The sequence below is a fragment of the Camelus dromedarius genome, chromosome 20 (assembly GCF_036321535.1).
Source record: "Camelus dromedarius isolate mCamDro1 chromosome 20, mCamDro1.pat, whole genome shotgun sequence".
NCBI lineage: Eukaryota > Metazoa > Chordata > Mammalia > Artiodactyla > Camelidae > Camelus > Camelus dromedarius.
Genome location: NC_087455.1, coordinates 8911484 through 8928810, shown reverse-complemented (window position 1 = coordinate 8928810; position 17327 = coordinate 8911484). Strand labels below are relative to the sequence as shown.

The window sequence follows — 17327 nt, the reverse complement described above, 5'->3', positions numbered from 1 at the left end:
AAGAAGCACTGTGGAGAGAGCAAAGGCTCCTAAATCGGACAGAGCTGGGTTCTGGAAGTTCTGGCATGGACTAGAGGTGGATGAGCCACACAAAAATCCTTAGCTGCACTTTCCCCAGCTATAAAACAGGAAGAACAATGCTTGGCCTGTAGTCACTGTGACGTTTAAGTGAGATAATGTACACAAAACCTCTGGCAAAGAGTAAGCACCTGGTGAATGCAGCTCTTCGTTACATGCAACTGGTCCCTGGAAGGCCTGGACCTGGGAGCAGAAAGGCTGCAAACTGGCTGATGTGCACGAAGTGGGCTTGATGCTGGGCTGTAATTTGTGTTGCCACTGGTTTCAGAAGGTTCCTAAAAATATCCTGAAGCTGTGGCACAAGATTTTTTTTTTAAATCACTTCTTAACCAGGTTTCATGGAGATTTCAGGAGCATGTTTGGACCAGGTCCCAGTTGTGCTACATTTCAAAGTTAAATATATTAAGTTTAGGAGCTGGCCTATATTAAATAGGAAAAAATAAATTTTTTTAAGGTCCCATGTTTTCATCCCAAAGCCCTTCAAATACCACAGATCAGAGGCACTGCTGGATTCTCCTGCAATGCATGAAAGGGCCACCCTGCTCGCCTCTCCACCCAGTCCAGGGGGGTTTCCTGGGAGCTGGTCAGACGTGAATCCCTCCAGCTCCTCTCTTCTCAGAAGAACCTCAGGCCTGTCCAAACCTGACCTTCTTCTATACCTGGTCTTGCTCGGCGTACTGACTTCTCAAAGGACAAGACTCCACCCCAACCCCCTCTCTGAGGATGGCACTTCTCACTAAGCTGAAATGTACCTGCTAGAATGTATCCAGATGTCTGCTTCCAGATGCTTCTCTGTACGAAAAACAGGTGTCTCTGTTCACGAGAGTCACCCTTAGCTCCGGAAAAACCTTGCTCAATGGCCGTGTCACTCCCGTGCTCACTCTGGGGCAAAATTCTATGGAGGAATGGTCAGCATGATCCTCTGCATTATTTAAACCGGTGTCTCCACCTTCACTTTCCCCTTCTGCTAAGAGCATGCTGTCAACCTGCTGAGAAGAAGCTAGAGGCTGGTCAAGTACTACACTGCATTTCCTCGTTTTGGCCTCAAGTATTAACCCCCGCCGGTCTCAGATCCCACATCTCGGCAGGATTCGTGGCTCTGTACCAAAGAAGCCATTTCTTCTTCTTCTTCTTTCCTTTTTTTTAATCCTTTCTTTGTAATCATTCATGTGTCTCTTTAGAGCACAAAAGTAACTATACAAAAAGTTAAAAAAAAAAAAATTTAAGCCAGCTTCCAAAGCAGCGAAAACTTGCTCCCTCGTATGTCCTGCTCCTCTGCCTCAGGCACCTGTAACTCAGACCAAAGCTCCCTCCCTGCCCTGTGATCTCATTTAGTTTCCACCGTCTGCTAGGTTAAGTGACACGGTTCAGGGACAGTGACAGAGAGAGGAGTTCACATCTAGCACCCAGAAGGGTGGAAACAAAGAGTCCCACACTCCTAAGATCTCACCGAGGGATGGATCCGAGGGCAAATGATGGTAAGCAGGTGAGCAGACGTTAAATTACAGTTTGGGAAAGTGCAGAAAAGGGACAAGAGAGCAACGATCTAGTATCAACATAGTTACCACTTCCTGAGCATCAGCTGTGTGTCCGGCACTCCACCGGATTTCTTAATATGTTTTATCTCTAAAAATTTGCATTCTAACTAGGTGAGTATGACTGTCCCTACTTCACTGATGAGAAACCTGCCCAGCGGGCAGGTGGCAGAGCTGGCACTCCAACCAGTCTGACTCCCAAACCCAGGGTATAATCTACAGAAATGCAGCAGGACCACCTCTCACCACAATAAAGCCCTAAAGAAGCCCAGAGACCGGCTACTCCCTGAGACCCATCAAGTGGCTTCAGAAAGGGGGATCCAGGATCTGCGTTCACTGCTGCCAGCAATGAAGGCAACAAGGAGGGAAAATGAAAGGAAAAGCAGGGATGGAGGATAACACTCACACTGCTCTTTATGGAAAAGCCCACGGCCTTAGAAGGTCGCACCCAAGACCAGCCTTGGTTTGATCACCTGCCCCACATTTTCACACCAGCCCACTCAGCTGAGAAAGAGTGGGAGAGGGAATACTGGCAAAGCAGCACACTCCGGCAGTTAAACTGGCCAGGGGGGTGGTTGTTCAGCTCCAAGAATCATCTGACTAGGAGCTGAGTCATCTGGGTTCTGGTCCCAATTCTCTTTGGGAGTTTGAGCAAGTCATTTCTCTTCTCCGGGCACCACGTGCTCACCGCTAAAACCTGTGTGTACGGGGGCGGGGGCAATGGATGGGATGAACTCTAAGGATTCCTTCTGCTCTAACATTCTTGGACTCTAGAATTCTAAATAAATGACAAAGAGTTAGTTGATGAGTATGGATACAGCACAAGCAACTCAATGTTTTAGTCCAAGGGTCAAGAAGCCAAGACGATAAGGAATCTGAAAAGTCACTGCATCCATGAAGATGCCTTGAAGCTAATGTGCATTTTTTTAACATGCTGTGGAACACAGATGAAAACCCGAGACAACAGGCAGGGAGAACAAGCCCTCATTTTCAGAAGGCAGGCATCATTTCTGAGCCCAGAGACAAAGAAGTCATAGGTTGAACAATCCTTGAGTCCCTCTCTCTGAGCCTTCTCTATGCCATTTCCCCTTCCTAGGCCAGGCCGCCAGCAGCTCTCTCTCACTGGGTCATCTGTAACAGTCTGCAAACACTCATTACCCTTCACTTCTGCCTGCCCTCTCCAATCCACCCCCCACACTGCAGTCAGAGTGGTCCCTCTAAAAGGCAAATCGGAGCCTGCCAATCCCCCGCTACCAACCCTAAAGCCTTTCTGGGGCCCTGCTGTCTGTCCAGCCCATTGCCATCCTCTCTCCCCATCAAGCTCCAGCTGTAGCAAACACGGTTTCTCCAGAGTGGTGGGTTCCCTCCCACCTCTATTCTTCAGGTCCCAGCTGAGGTGTCACTTCCTCTGGAAATCCTCTTGTGACCCCCAGTGGACTAGGTGGGTCCTTGCACTGCACTCCTGGGACCCCTGCCTTCTCCCCATCACGGCACTTAACAACACTTCACTGTAAACTCCTGTTTACTTGTCCACCCCCACCCATACCCAGACTGGAGGTGTTAAGGAGGCAGAAACCACATCTGTCTCGTGTTCAGTTGCGTTCCAACACCTAACGGAGTGCCCTGGCATGTAGCGTGAACTTCAGAAACAAATACGCAAAAATCTGTTAACAAAATGGTCTCCCAACTGCGGGCCGTGGAAGGTGGAGAAAGAGGGCAAGCCAAATGAAAAGGAGAGAACGGCAAGGGGGTGGGGGCAGGCCGGCACCCAGCAGGGACTGTCTGTGCCCCCCGCAAGTCTGCCCAGAGGTGGGGGGGGGAGGGGGATCATGTGCGGATGCAGTGGCAACGACAGAGGCTGTGAACCGTGCACAGGCAAGCTGTGCGCTGTGCTGCGTGCAGACGTGCCCACTCCACACACCGTGGAGCCCAGGGACCCTGAACTAATGTTGGGCAGTGCGGGCAATGAGGACGCTGTTTTGGGGCTGCACGTATGCACAGGAGATTGCTGATGTAAAGTAGGTCACAAATAAACTCAGTAATGCCAGTAACTGGACACCACTAACAAACCACGTCTGCTGTGCTCTCCGTTGTGTGCCAGCACGAATGGGCGTAAGTCCCTCCCCTGCTTTTTAAAAGATGCATATCCAGACAAGACATTGCTAGAAAACAACAATGCACGGGTCTGGTTGCCAGGCTGTTTAAACAGACACGCTGTCACTGCCCATAAATTGTGACAAGACAGAAAGGCAGACTAAATGTTTCTTCAACATTAGGGGGAAATGCAAAATAACTGATGATTTGAAAACATGGTTATTAAGGAGATGGAAACTTTGCAGGAACTTAGAGCAGAGCTGAAGAGGTTCAAGATCAGCAGGAACAAGAGCAAGAGCAGCAGCAGCAGCAGCAGCGACAGAGGCAGAGTTCAGAGGAGAACAAGTTCCTACCAAAAAACACCATTTGAAAACAGTACATTTCAAACCAGAAATAATGCGCCTCAAGGAAACAACAGCAAAAATAGCTTCATGCAGATCTTTGCCCCCATGGACTAGAAAACCACCGAAGGACAGGGTGGATTGTGAAACGAGCCACATACGCAGGAGATGGGAGTTAATTAAATGAGCAGTCAGGCAGTTCCTTAAAAAACAACATAGCCAAAACAAAGAATGAAAAACAAACAAGCTATAACACACACAGTGTCTTGGCCAAAGAAGAAGAAAGAGAAAAATTCACACATACACAAACACTGCTGTCAATACAAAAGGGTTACAAGTTCTCAGCATTTCCCAGTGATCGGGCCGTGCAAGCAGGCAAGCAACAGATGCGGCTTCAGACTTAATTAAACGCGGGAGTTGAAAATTAAGCCAAGCTAGGACATCTAAATAACCTCACCCCGTCATCATGTTTCTCCTTTTAAAGGAAAGAATAAAATTTTTACATTCTTTTCTTTTTTCTTAAAGGGGATTTTTTTATCCTTTTAAAAAATTTTTATTTATTTGTTGCTGTATTATTTAATTACTTTATTTTGGTGGGGGTGGGGGAGGTCATTAGATTTATTTATTCTTAGAGGAGGTACTGGGGATTGAACCCAGGACCTGGGGCATGCTAAGGATGCGCTCTACTACTTGAGCTATCCCTTCCCCCCGCATTATTTTCTAATTTTTTAATTTTAAAAATTTGGGGCTAATTTTTAGAAGGCCAGACCCTGCCTCGTGTAGCTAGTGTAATCATACTGCAGATGTTCTCAGTTTTGGCAGCACCTTCGAACTGTCTGGGAGCTTTAAAACTCTGCCTCCCAGCCCCCGCCCCTGGAGTTTCTGATTTAACTGGTCTAGGGTGTGGCCTGGATTTCTAACAGTTCCCAGCAGGACTGACGGGCAGACCAGGTGGGGATGCACAGCCGCGACGTTTCTCAGACGCTACGGCAGGTTCCAGTTTCGGGAACACAAATGAAGTTGAAGGAACTCAAACTATACTGCTCTATCAGAAAGCCTCCCTATAATTTCTAAAAAGGAAACATCTTTTGCTGCTTTTCTATCCCCTTTCCAAACAATTAGATTCTTAAAAGCCCACCACTCGGTTGGCCCCTTTGGCCAAGACAGGGAAGAGGAAACACCATTCAGTCCTTCACCTCCCATCTGGCCTGGGTTTCAGCGGGAAGAGCATCTGTCAGAGTGATGATTAATCTCCACGAAGGGGGCTGCCTGCACTTAAACGACTGGCAGGGGCCCTCCCTCCTTGCCATCCTCTGTCTGGAAAGCACACAGTGCTATCGCTAAATCAAAACCCTGCCTGACAAAGCTGTAACAGGGCTTCTAAGTGGAGAAATTCATTCCCTATGATGCATCTAAGGAGACGATGCCAAAAAGCCCATTAGTTCAGATGAGAGCACAGGGAACCAGCATAAACACAGGACATGACAAGAAACAGTCATTTTACATCTTATCCAGACTCTAATGATACGTGGCTCGCTTAACTAACGAAGCTACCTTCCTCCACAACCTAACTACGGAATGACATGTACCAATGCCTACTCTTGGAGAAAACCTCATTCTCTCAATTCGTACACAGAACAGGGCAGCTCCCTTTAATCCACCCACAAACAAAACAGTGTGCTCTGCAAAACAATGGAAATTCCGGTGTGACTCTAATCCACACACACTGGTGCTCCTTCCCAGCTATCAAGTAACATTTTATACACATTTCCATGATTGAACAGAAACGAATTACAAACTGTGTTTCAGAAGGATGTTCTAAGAAAGCAAGGGCTTTTGTCTCTTGCGCTCACTGCTCTAGCCTGAGCTCCTGTAGACGTGCCTAGTAAATAGCTGGCTCTCAGTATACAGCTGTTGAATGAAAGAAAAAGCACCTGCTCTACTGAGTGGTCACTGCTATCTACATGAGTTCCTCCAGGGCAGAGGCATCTGTACAACGGTGTTTTTTCTTGCTCTGTTTCTTTCTCTATTTGATTAAATCTATACTACACGTTCACATGAAAAAAAATTTATCTTTAAACTCCAGCATCCAGAGATAACACTCGACTTTTAGTATATCTCTCCAAATTTTTCTTTATTGGTACACAAAATGGGATGATACCTCCTTCTGGTGGTGTTTTATACTGTGCTGCTGTTTTCCACTTAATAGATCATGACTACCTTTCCGTATCAATAGATAGGCATGTGTACTATTGTTCATTGTATTCCATTCTTGATTTCACTCGCCTTGGTCTGTACAAGTCTCTGTTTTTGCAGTTCTAAACAAAGCTTGTATATAGGATAAAATTCCCAGAAGCACAATGTCTGGGTCAGAGCTGCAATGAGAAGACTGTGACCTCCATGAAGCCAGAGGTTTCCCCATTATCTAGAGCCCAGAGCCTGCTTCTTGGTGAAGTACTCAAGTACTGACTAACAATCTCTGTGCTCCAGGATTTGACATTCCAAAAGGAGAGAAGAGCATGGCCGTGGCTATGGTCTAACATTATATATGACATGTGCATGCATGCACAGACTGACACACTCACTAAAGATCTGAAAAAAACATACCTTTTCACCTTAACCGATAAAAAGATGCTGTACCAACCTTATAAGAAAATTCTCTAAAGGTTAAATAAATATAATTGAAACCAGCCTCTAATATATATATTAGAGTGGGTAGGGCGGGATGTATGTCTGTGTAGTACATGTGTGTTGGAGGCGGGGAAGGAGGTGCACCTTCCCCAGATACTGAATATGAACAACTCTCTCCACAGTTGAAAGAGAAATGCTAAAAATGAACAGACAAAAATCCCAAACAAATAAAAACGCTGGCTTTTAATAAACCAACACTGCCAGCTGTTCTTCACAGCAAACAGGAAGAACGGATTGAGAGGGCAGGCTTCTAATGGGCATTGAAAAGAACAACCAACTTCTTTATCCAGATCCGCTGCCATCTGCCGGGGGGACCAGATTCATGGCTACAGGAAGAAGAGCAGGGATGGCAGCCGAGCCCTGGAGACAGACACCTCCTGGGGGGCGGGGGTGTGTGGGGATCTACAGTTTCACTCGCTTCATTAAGCAAATGGTTCCCTGGAGAAAACAGGGTTTGGGTTCTGGGACTAGGAGGCGCCAAGTCATCAGAGGACAAGTATCACTGTACTTTTATCTTCTCAGGCAAACACATCAAAGGGGAGAAAACTATGAAGAAATAAGGGACCAGAAGACAACTAGGTGGAAAGTTCCCGGAGGCCTGAGGCCATGGCTTCTTCATCTTTGTTGCTTCTACAACACTGAGTGACCTAATGTGGACTTTAATTCACTGAAGTAAAGTGAAAAGATGACAAGAAACTTAAGTCACCAAGGAAACAAAGGAAGAGCATTTTGGTTAAAAGCAGAAGACTCCATATATAATGCACAAGGGAAGACCCCAAAGATACCTAATATGCAGGGGTGCAAGTGTCACCGTGAACAAGACAGCAGCTGCGGGTCTGAATCCTCGCTTCAGCCACTTGCCGGCAGAATCACCGGACGTGCGTTACTAACATCCCTCAGCTTGTTTCTTCATCCACAAGATGGAATTTACAATACACCTGGCTCCCGGGATTGCTATAGGGTTGAGGTTCTCAAACCATGCTCCGGCATGGCAAAACTAAACATGTATGCTCAAAATCCTCTCTCTAGACTCTAGGATATATTCAGACAGGGCCTCTCAACCTCAGCCCTGACAGCTGAGCTGGGTCATTCTCCATTGCGGGGTGCCTTGTGTGTTGTAGGGTGCCAGCAACCTCTGGCTTCTCCCCTCAGTTGGTGATAAGCAAAAACTTCTCCAGAGAAGCAACCAAGGTGTCCCTTATAAAGAAGAGTGGATAAACTGTGTTGTATCCAGACAACGGGATATTACTCCGCGATAAAAAGAAATGAGCGATCAAGCCTGAAAGACACGGAGGAACCTTGAATGCATACTGCTAAGTGAAAGAAGCCAATCTTAAAAAGTCCACAAATGGGGCAATCCCAACTACATGATATTCTGAAAAAGGGAAAATCATGGAGACAGTAAAAAGATCAGTGGTTGCCAGGGATTTGGGAAGAGGGAGGAAGGGATGAAAACAGGTGGGGCACAGGGGATCTTTAGGGCAGTGGAACTATTCCATGTAACAGAGTAATAGTGGATTCATGTCAGACATGTGTCAAAACTCACAGGATGGGCAACACAAAGAGTGAACTCTAATGTAAACTATGAACTTTAGTTAATGTTTTAATGTTGGCTCATTACCTATAATAAAGGTACCACACTAATGCAAAATGTTAATAATAGAGGAAAATGGGTGTGGGTCGTGGGGGGTGAGGGAGTATATACAGCTCAATTTTTCTGTAAATCTAAAATTGTTCTTTAAGAACATATTAATATTTTTAAGTTTATGGACAGAAAAGTGTAGACTCTTTGTTAAATTCCCTTGGGGGAAAGATCACCCTTACTCCCACTAAGAACCACAGATTTAGGATATAGCCCAGTTTTTGACTAAGAAAATGGTTCTTAGGTCTTATGATAGAACTGAATACATAGTAACCTTTTACAGTGTTCAGAAAATGGCACCTTGCATTATTATTTCTACGTTCCAATTCTAACTAGGAACAAACATCTAATCTCCAGAAGAATCCTATTTGAAAATATGGCCCATTCAGTCTAAAAAGGAACATTATTCCCCTCACAATTTCTTCTCTAAGCGTGCTGTTAAACTAATACTGTTAATACCAATATATCAGAAGAATAAAGATTAAAGAACAATTTGAATCAGTGAATCTGATCATGTCCAGTAGCGGCTCATGTAATGACAGGGGCAAAGCAACCTCCACCCCCCCAGCCCTCCTTGGAGTAGGACGTGCAGTTTATACTGACACAATCAATAGGCTTCTAGCATCTGCCCATCCCAGCAGTGGTACGTGCTGATCTCATTTTTATGTCCATCTTGTTCAAAAGTCTGCGTGTTTTCGGTTCAATGCAGAAAGTGTATCACCAAGTAGACGATAACCCCACTTGAACTACTTCAGTCTCCTAACTGGCCTCCCTCCTCCTCACAGTCTGTTTTCCAGAGTAGCCAGAACGATCCTTTTTAAATGTAAGTCAACCCAGGTCCGCCATCCTTAAAATTCTCCAAAGGCTCCGTATTCATTCAGAGTAAAAGCCCAAGTCCTTCCAATGGCCTTAGGGCCCTAGGTGACCTGGTGCCCCTCTAGCCGCTCCTTCCACTTCTCCCTCGGCCACATGACCTCCTTGTTCTTCTGGAACAAGCCAGGCCCGCTCCTGCGGCTCACACTCCCCACCCCGCCCCCATACCTACGGTCTCTGCTCCTGAACCCGACCCTCCTCTCTCTCTCCCCCCCCCACCCTCTCTCGTCCCACCTCTTTCTTCTTCATAGCACCTCTCTCCATCTAATTAACTACGTTCCTGGACTGTCTGCCCCCATTAGAAATTAAGCTCAATGAGCACACTGCTTGGTCTGTTTTTCACTGCTCTCCCACAGCTACCCCTGCCACACTGCAGGAACTTAATTAATAATGATGGATTTTGCGAACACAGCATTATAAATCAACTATACTTCCAAAAAAAAAAAACCTTAAAAAAGATGGATTCATTCATTCATCCTTATAATCAATTAATTAATTAATTAATCATCCGCATTTTATAAGTGAGAAACTGAAGACCAGACAGGTTACATTAGCCCCAAGTTACAATTATCAAGTGAGCCTAGAGTCACTCCAAAATTCTACTATGCAGATGGACTTCACTATCCGCTGTTTCACTGGCCCCACAACACCCTGAGAGAGGTATCATCGGGACCAGTACCGAGAACATCGTATCTAGTACTTGCCCCTACCCCCCGACAGCAGCTAGTTCAAGGCACTTTATTAGCTATCTGGATTCCTCTTACTCACATGGGTCTCCTCACTCCCGTTTCATCACTTCTTCCCAGACAGCATTCCCACAAGGCCCTCTGCTGACAGTCTTAACGTCATCAGGGGAAGCCACGACTTGTGGTTCAGTAGGACTCTGAGGTCAGAAAAACCTGGTTCAAGTTCCATTCAGTCACCGACTGACTATGAGACTTTCAAAAAGGTTAACCTAGTTAAGCCTTAGATTTCTCACCTGAAGAATAACAATGATAATACCAACCTTAAGGGGTTCTTGGGAGGACTGGATCAGCTACGGAAAAGCTTTAGGTTAGTCCTGCAGGGCATCTAGCAAAGAGCAAACACTTACTATGCATTAGCCTTCATTTCAAGTGTTATTTAGCAAGTCATTCACTCACTCTGAGATCTGCTGACTTCTATTAGTACAAGTCACTATAAATCCTAAGTGACTCCCTTCTACCAGTCATTTGGATAATGGCTTCTTCTTTAATGCCCCTCTCCCCACGTTGACAATCCCTTTAGCTTTAGATAAATGTCTTTTTTTTTTTAAGCCACAAAATCAATTTCAAAGCAGAGAGAAAACCTTATCCATTGTCATTAGCACAAAACCCCCAAGGATTCACGTGATCGATTGGTCAAAGGTCTGGCCTGAGCTGGTCCTCACACTTTTTACATAAGAGACCGGGGATACAAGGAAGAACAAACCCAGCTCTTTGCACAAGATTAAATTAGCAGATGTAGAGACGAAAGGAACGGAGCCGGGAAGCTATTTCATACATATATTTAGGGTATGCTCTTGAAGTAAATTCTACAGAGCCACATAAATCTGTTGGCACTCGTAATGCATCAACCCTGCAGCTTAACATTTATTACTCGTCTCCATCTCAACGTTTCATCTCTATGGTGCTTCTTCTCCTCCAATTAAAATTTTAAGTCTTTCAGGGCAGAGACCACCAAGCCAAACTGGAAACACAGTTTACTACATCCAGCCACCCTAGTTTGGAGCCTCTCTACCAGATGCTCCCACTGTCTGGAGCTCTGGTGCCCATGCCCCCCACGTCTTTCTCATGCTGGCCCCTTTTCCATACCTCAGATGTATCTCTGGGCAATGCTACTAAGCCTGTCTCACCCCTGCTCTATCAGAATCATCCTATTTGCTTTCTTTAAGGCTGTTATCACTGCCTGAACTTATCTTTACATCTGTTTCCTTGGTCTGTCTCCCCATAAAATGTGCCCTCTGAGAAGACAGGGATATTGTTTGTGTTTTTCCACTGTTCTAGTCCTCCAGAGTGCCTAGAACAATGACTATCACACAGTAAGTGCTCATTTCTTGAATAAATGAATATAGTGAGGTTCTCAGGAAATATTTAACTAACTGAAGGTCTCAAATTTTTATCTGATCCTGTGGCAAAAAATAAAGAAGTTCCCAAAATGGGGGCTGTTGACCTATGACATGGACAACCCATAGCAATGAGCCAGCAGATCTAGGTCTAAGCCACACCGAGCAGATCAGAGATGTCTGCTCCTGTCTCCAGTGGTTCAAAGGGGTCTAGAAATCCTAAGCAAACTCGTAAAAATCTTATTTGTCACCTGCCTCTGGTTCTTCTCTTATTTTCTTTTACTCCACAATACGCAACCTTCTCTCCATGGGAAAGAAATATACATACATATGTGTATGATGCCTGACAATTTAGATGTTTCCCTACCTCTCATCGGATCTTCAAACAGTCTTGTGAGGTATGAGGAACAGGCAACGGCACCACTCCATCTCCAGTTCCCACACTCTCATTGTCAACGTGGAAACTAAAAGGCTCAGTGAAGTAAAACACCAGCCCAAAGTCATAATGGAGTAAGTGGTGATGCTGGACTTCAAAGCAGGCATTTTGGCTCCAAAATGCTTACTCCTTCTGCTACAGTAAGATGCCTTTCCAAATACCTAAAATGGATTTTTAAACTTTAATATTAAAATACACTTGAGAGAAATAACATTTGCACAGCTTCAGTGAGTAGCTTCCTCTCTCAAAAACTGTCTCCATTTCCTGACATGAAATTAATTCAGGAAATGCTCACAGTTTTAAATCCATAACTCAGTTTGCTCCTAGTAATACACTCTTCAATTTAAAACACTATCACAAGCTCCCTTAATTATTGCAGAAATACTTTAAATACATATAACTACCCATCTTAATGATCAGTTTTACAAGTCATAGCTTCAAAATTCTACTCCAAACGTGAAGATATTTCACACACTGAGACTTTCACAGTCGCCCAATTTCGAAATATAAGACCCTAGATTGTTATCCAATTGGATTATAAAAATAGACTCCCAAGTCCAAACTCAAACTCAAAATAACTAATAAGCCCATGTTATGATCAAAATGAGAAGTGTGAATATAGGCAGACCCAGTGGATGAAATAAAGAACACAATAAATAAAATCTAATTCAAACAGATTAAAATCAAGCTGTACATTTATGACGCTGCTTACAAAAATAATTAAAACCCTTCAGATTAAGATACAAATGTTTTTAAAATGTACTGAGGGATCTTAAGCACAGACTCATCGAGTGCAAGATCTTTTAATAAAACACTACTACGTAGTCAAGTTTATTTACTAACATTAGCACCGGGGAAGGAAGGCAGGAAGGAAATCCCCAACATGAAGAATTCAGAAGGCATTTCTGTCGTCTTTTCAGCAACAGATGTAGTTTTTCAACATGTCTGTTTTTGACAGTGTGCTAAGCTCAGGGATTATTCATTCTAGGAGTGCCTACTGTTTGAAAAACGCAGGGCTTACTTTGGGATACAGCCCTGACTATGAAGAAATTCAGTCCTGGGGGTAGAATGGTGGGCACAGAGAGGACAGGTGAGCAGATCACCTCAGCAGAGCAAGCAATAACACACAGGTGCAGAGAGAAGCACTAACCCAGCCAGGCCCGACAGAGGCGGGGTGGTGGCCAGTGCAGCACGGGGGAGACTTCAGGGGACACGACTCTCAGACTAGCTCCTGGCAGGGAGGAGCCTCGATCAGGTGCACATGCCAAGCCGGGCTGACACACAGGGGTGTGTGGACTAGTGGCTGGGAGTGAGGTGAGAGGGGTGGTCAGGCCTGGGGTGGGGTGGGGGACAGGAGGCTCAGGACCGGGGCTCTCCCCATGCAGGCCGGGGAGCCGTCCTATGTGGACAGCGGCACGGTCAGGAAGATCTGCACTGGAGACGTGTGGAAGTTCCTGCCGCCTCATTCACGACTGAGGAAAGTGGAAAAAACTCAACGTAAACCGACGCGGGCTGTAAAGGAAGCTGCAGGAACAGATTCTGGTTGCTTCAGAAGTAGACTTTTAATACTAGCTGAGTCTGAAGCTGAACTGCCCCGCGAGCTCAGGGCCATGCCCACAGAGGAGGAGGGAGTGGGCACGCTGACCTCCTAGGTTCAGTTTAAAAGCCCTCGACACCCAGAACTCCACGTGAGCCTTCAGACACACTGTTAGGATGCTAACACTAAGGCAAACCCCATAATACCAGACAGCAATGATCAGAAGCTCTTCTCTAAGCTGTAATACCCCGACTGTCCAGTTTGCACGGTGGGACACCCCCAGTTCTGCCACCTGCCAGCCAGAAATGCGACACACCCTTTAATCTCTTAGCCTTGGGTTCTCCACCTGCGAAATGAGGATACTAATACCTGCCATAGTGGGGTGTTTTTGGAGGGGGATGTGGGAATGATTAAATCACAGGATAAATATGAAAGGGCTTTATAAAAATCTAATTCTCTACAAATGAAAGAAATAACTTATTGCAGGCTCAACTGACAGGATTATGGAACAGAAAATTATCAGAAGGAGGAAGTAGCTTCCATGCATTAATTAAAATTAAAAGGACTGTTTTAATTAAAAAAGACAGATTAGACCACAAAAAGTAAATAACCACTTATTTTTCATAGCACAAAACCACCTCTCAACCTCTCCTTGACCCCAGGAGTCATCAAGCAAATACTAGGACAGACAGGGGTGAACAGTGTAAACTTCATGGTGATGGATGTGTCATGAAGTGAATTAAACCACAAAGGCAATTAAGTCATACAAGCAGCAGTCGGGATATAAGCAGACAGAAGGTTCAGAGCGGCATCTCTGAGAGGTTTCATCAGCTAAACCACAGTCTCGCTGAAAAGCACACCAGCAATCTAGTTACATATGGGTCACTTTATTTATAGATTCCATCACCAACTCACATATTCCTTACAAAAGTCTCTGAAACCTTTCCTGAACAGGCATGTTTAACAGGGCTGCTCCATGCCTGTTACAGAAAATAAGGAAATAATCTGTTTAAATTCTGCCCACACTCAACAGAAAATTTTCTTAATGGGCTCAGTGCAGAAACGGTCCCAGTCTCCCTATGCATTTGAGCTTTACTATAAACAAACAAGCTTCACATGATGCCAGCATAGTGTGTCGGTTAAGCTTTCCTGGAGAACACACTGTACTGCTGGGGCCTAAGACCAATTGTAAGGGGGACAGTGTTTCCTTCATGGGTTCCTGCTAAGGCCCAGCGTGAAGGAGACTCATTTGTCAGGCTCAGCAGTGAAATTCTGTCGAGGGCAGACTGTCAGAAAGTGTGTGAGGGGAGCAAACTGCAGGCCTGGTAAACGAAGCGTCTTCACTGCTCAGATGACCACTAACAAGAGTGACACGCTGAAATGCCAGCTGCGATGATCTGAGTGGTAGGGGCAGGGGTGATTTTTAAATTCTCTTCCCTATATTTTGCTCTGTTTTCAAATTCTTCCCAGTGGCCATATTTTGTTAACCTAAGAGGAAAAAAAGTATCGACATAGACTTAAATCTTGGAAAGTAGAGAAAACGTGACGCTAGCCCAGCAGTGGCCAATTCCATCACCCAGAGACAATCTCTACTGACACCGTGTTCCACCTCTTCCTAATCTTTTTTCAACGCATATCCTTTTTAAAAAAAAATTTGTTAAACCATTATTTAAAAAGGGAGAGCAAAATAACATAGGTTACTTTTAATTACAGAAAGCAACACTGTTTGACCAAATAATCACAGACCAAGTTAGATCATTAAAATCCTATTAAAAACAAACAAATAAAAACTCCTGGTAACAAAGGTACATTTTCTGATGGTAACTTAAATATGAACTCATAAAAACCTGCTGTTCATTGTACTCCTTCTCTCTACACGAGGAGATCCAAGCAGGAACGTGTATGTGCAGGTACATTATCGCTCATTCATCCTATTAAACTCTAAACTACCACCACCCACTGTAAAGATGGAAGTGACGTGTCTAAGGACCCTTTCAGCTCAGCCCCCGACCTTGGACCCTGATGGTGCCTTTGAAAGGGAGCTTGAACACGACCCAGACCACAATAAAACTTCATCCAACACTCCTAAACAGAATATGACATCATTAGAAGGCAAAAGAAAACACTGGGGGTTCTGGTTTAGAAGAAACACTGCCACCTGCACCAAGTCCCAGGGGGCCCTCCCTTTGCTAGTGAACATCCTCTGTGTTAGGGACGTTCCCAGGCCCAAGACACGGCTGTCTCGGGTGATCACACCGGATGGTGTTTTAGTCTAGAAGGTCCCATATATACATGGTTAGAGGGCCTAAGGGCAGGTAAATGGCTTGTAAAAGGCTGCAGCTCTCGCCAGCCCCTTTCAAATACGTTTATGTTTCAAAGAGGCCAATGCACATAAAACACCTGGCACGGGTCTGAGCACCTAGCAATGCCATCAGCAAGAGGTCTCTAAAGTGAACATCAGATGCTCACTGATCCCTGCAGGCTATCGCGCCAGACTGCTTTTTCTTAGCCATGGTGCTGAAGTTTTTGCTTAACCATTCTGCTATTCCAGCTACCTTCCTTGAGCCACCCAGTTATTAGATATAAAGAGCAGAACAACACCAGCATGTGATACAGAGTCAGAATAGAATATAGTGACATGACTTTCTTAATGTGCAGTAGTTGTGTGATCGCTGGGCATCTGTTTAACTTCACTAAGTTAAACTAACTGTTTAACTTTACTAAGCCTCAGTTTCCTCATCTATAAAATGGGAGTAACAATGGCACCTATGTACTTGTTTTGGAATGAGGATTAAATGAGAACACTAAAGTCCAAAACGCCTGGCAGAGTGGCCAGAACAAAGAACGTCCCCAATAAAAGGGAGATGTTGCTGGAGCGTAGGCAGCTTCCTTAACTAACCTCGCTCCCTAGGTTATTAAAACCACCCTGCTAGGAAAATACAGATCTGCTAACACGATGGAAAGAAACCATGCCATCTGCCAAGCTACCGAGGAAAACCACGGGGAGAGATTGCCTGCCACATCTTTCCACACAAATGCTGCTGGGGTAATGCCTCTTCCCCACTCTGGCCAGATGTCTCCCTCCACGCAAGGGCAGCCCACTGGTGTGACATCCTGACTTACTCCTGCTCCCACACTCACTTGATCCAAGGGGAGGCAAAATAACTGGCCAGAGGGGAGGAGAAGCTGAATGCACACAGCCCAGGCATCGCGCTCCACTGAGTGACCGTTCACCTCCTGTCCTGCGCCTCCGATGCTGCTGAGAAGACAAGACTTCCAACCCACAGTTCAGAATCACGAAGTCTCCCTGCCCACAGGGAGAAGCCAGGCCATCCAATACAAGCTGTACTGGTAATAAAGATGGTCTATTTGGCTTCCATTTGCCTTACTCCTTTGTCTTATTTCACAGTTTAGCCCAAAACTTATTTAGGAGAGAACCAGCTCACTGGGCCTCCTCCAGTCCCAACAAATGCGTCATGCCTTCCTCATGGTTTGCAAGGCTGTTTCTCACACTCTTACTGAAAAATCACAATAAAAACAAATGTTCTAGCTGACAGCCATTTTCGCAGTTTAATTTTTTATCTCTAAACTGAGTATCAATTACAAGGAAGCCCGGAGCCAAAGAAGGAGAATTAATAAAGGAGCAGCATGAGCTACAAACACTTGGTTTGCCAAATCTTTTACCTTATTTCTTGGGTGTGTGTGTGTGTGTGTGTGTGTGTGTGTGTGTGTGTGTGTAATAAATGGAGCCAGTCTCCCAACTCCGTAAGTGAGAAAACCGTCTCAGGAAGGCGAAACGACGTCCTAGATGTCACAGAGCTTTGGTCAAGATTGAAAAGCTTAAAAAACAATCTGACAAATGCCCAGCAAAATGGATAAAGCAGCGAAGCCGAGATAAAAGTACAGACTGTTGACTCTGAGTCCAGTGTTCTTTCCAGTACAGTGTCTCTCGAGTTATTTCCAGCCTTGGTTGAGAAGGAGACAGTGACAGGGCAACTGATCTTGCTGACTATCTTG

At 45.1% G+C, this 17327-nt stretch overlaps 1 protein-coding gene across 5 annotated transcripts in view; it reads right to left on the bottom strand.

Moving 5' to 3' along the window:
- ASAP1 (ArfGAP with SH3 domain, ankyrin repeat and PH domain 1) overlaps positions 1-17327 on the bottom strand; it is a 313187-nt gene that overhangs the window by 179287 nt on the left and 116573 nt on the right. The window lies entirely within an intron of this gene.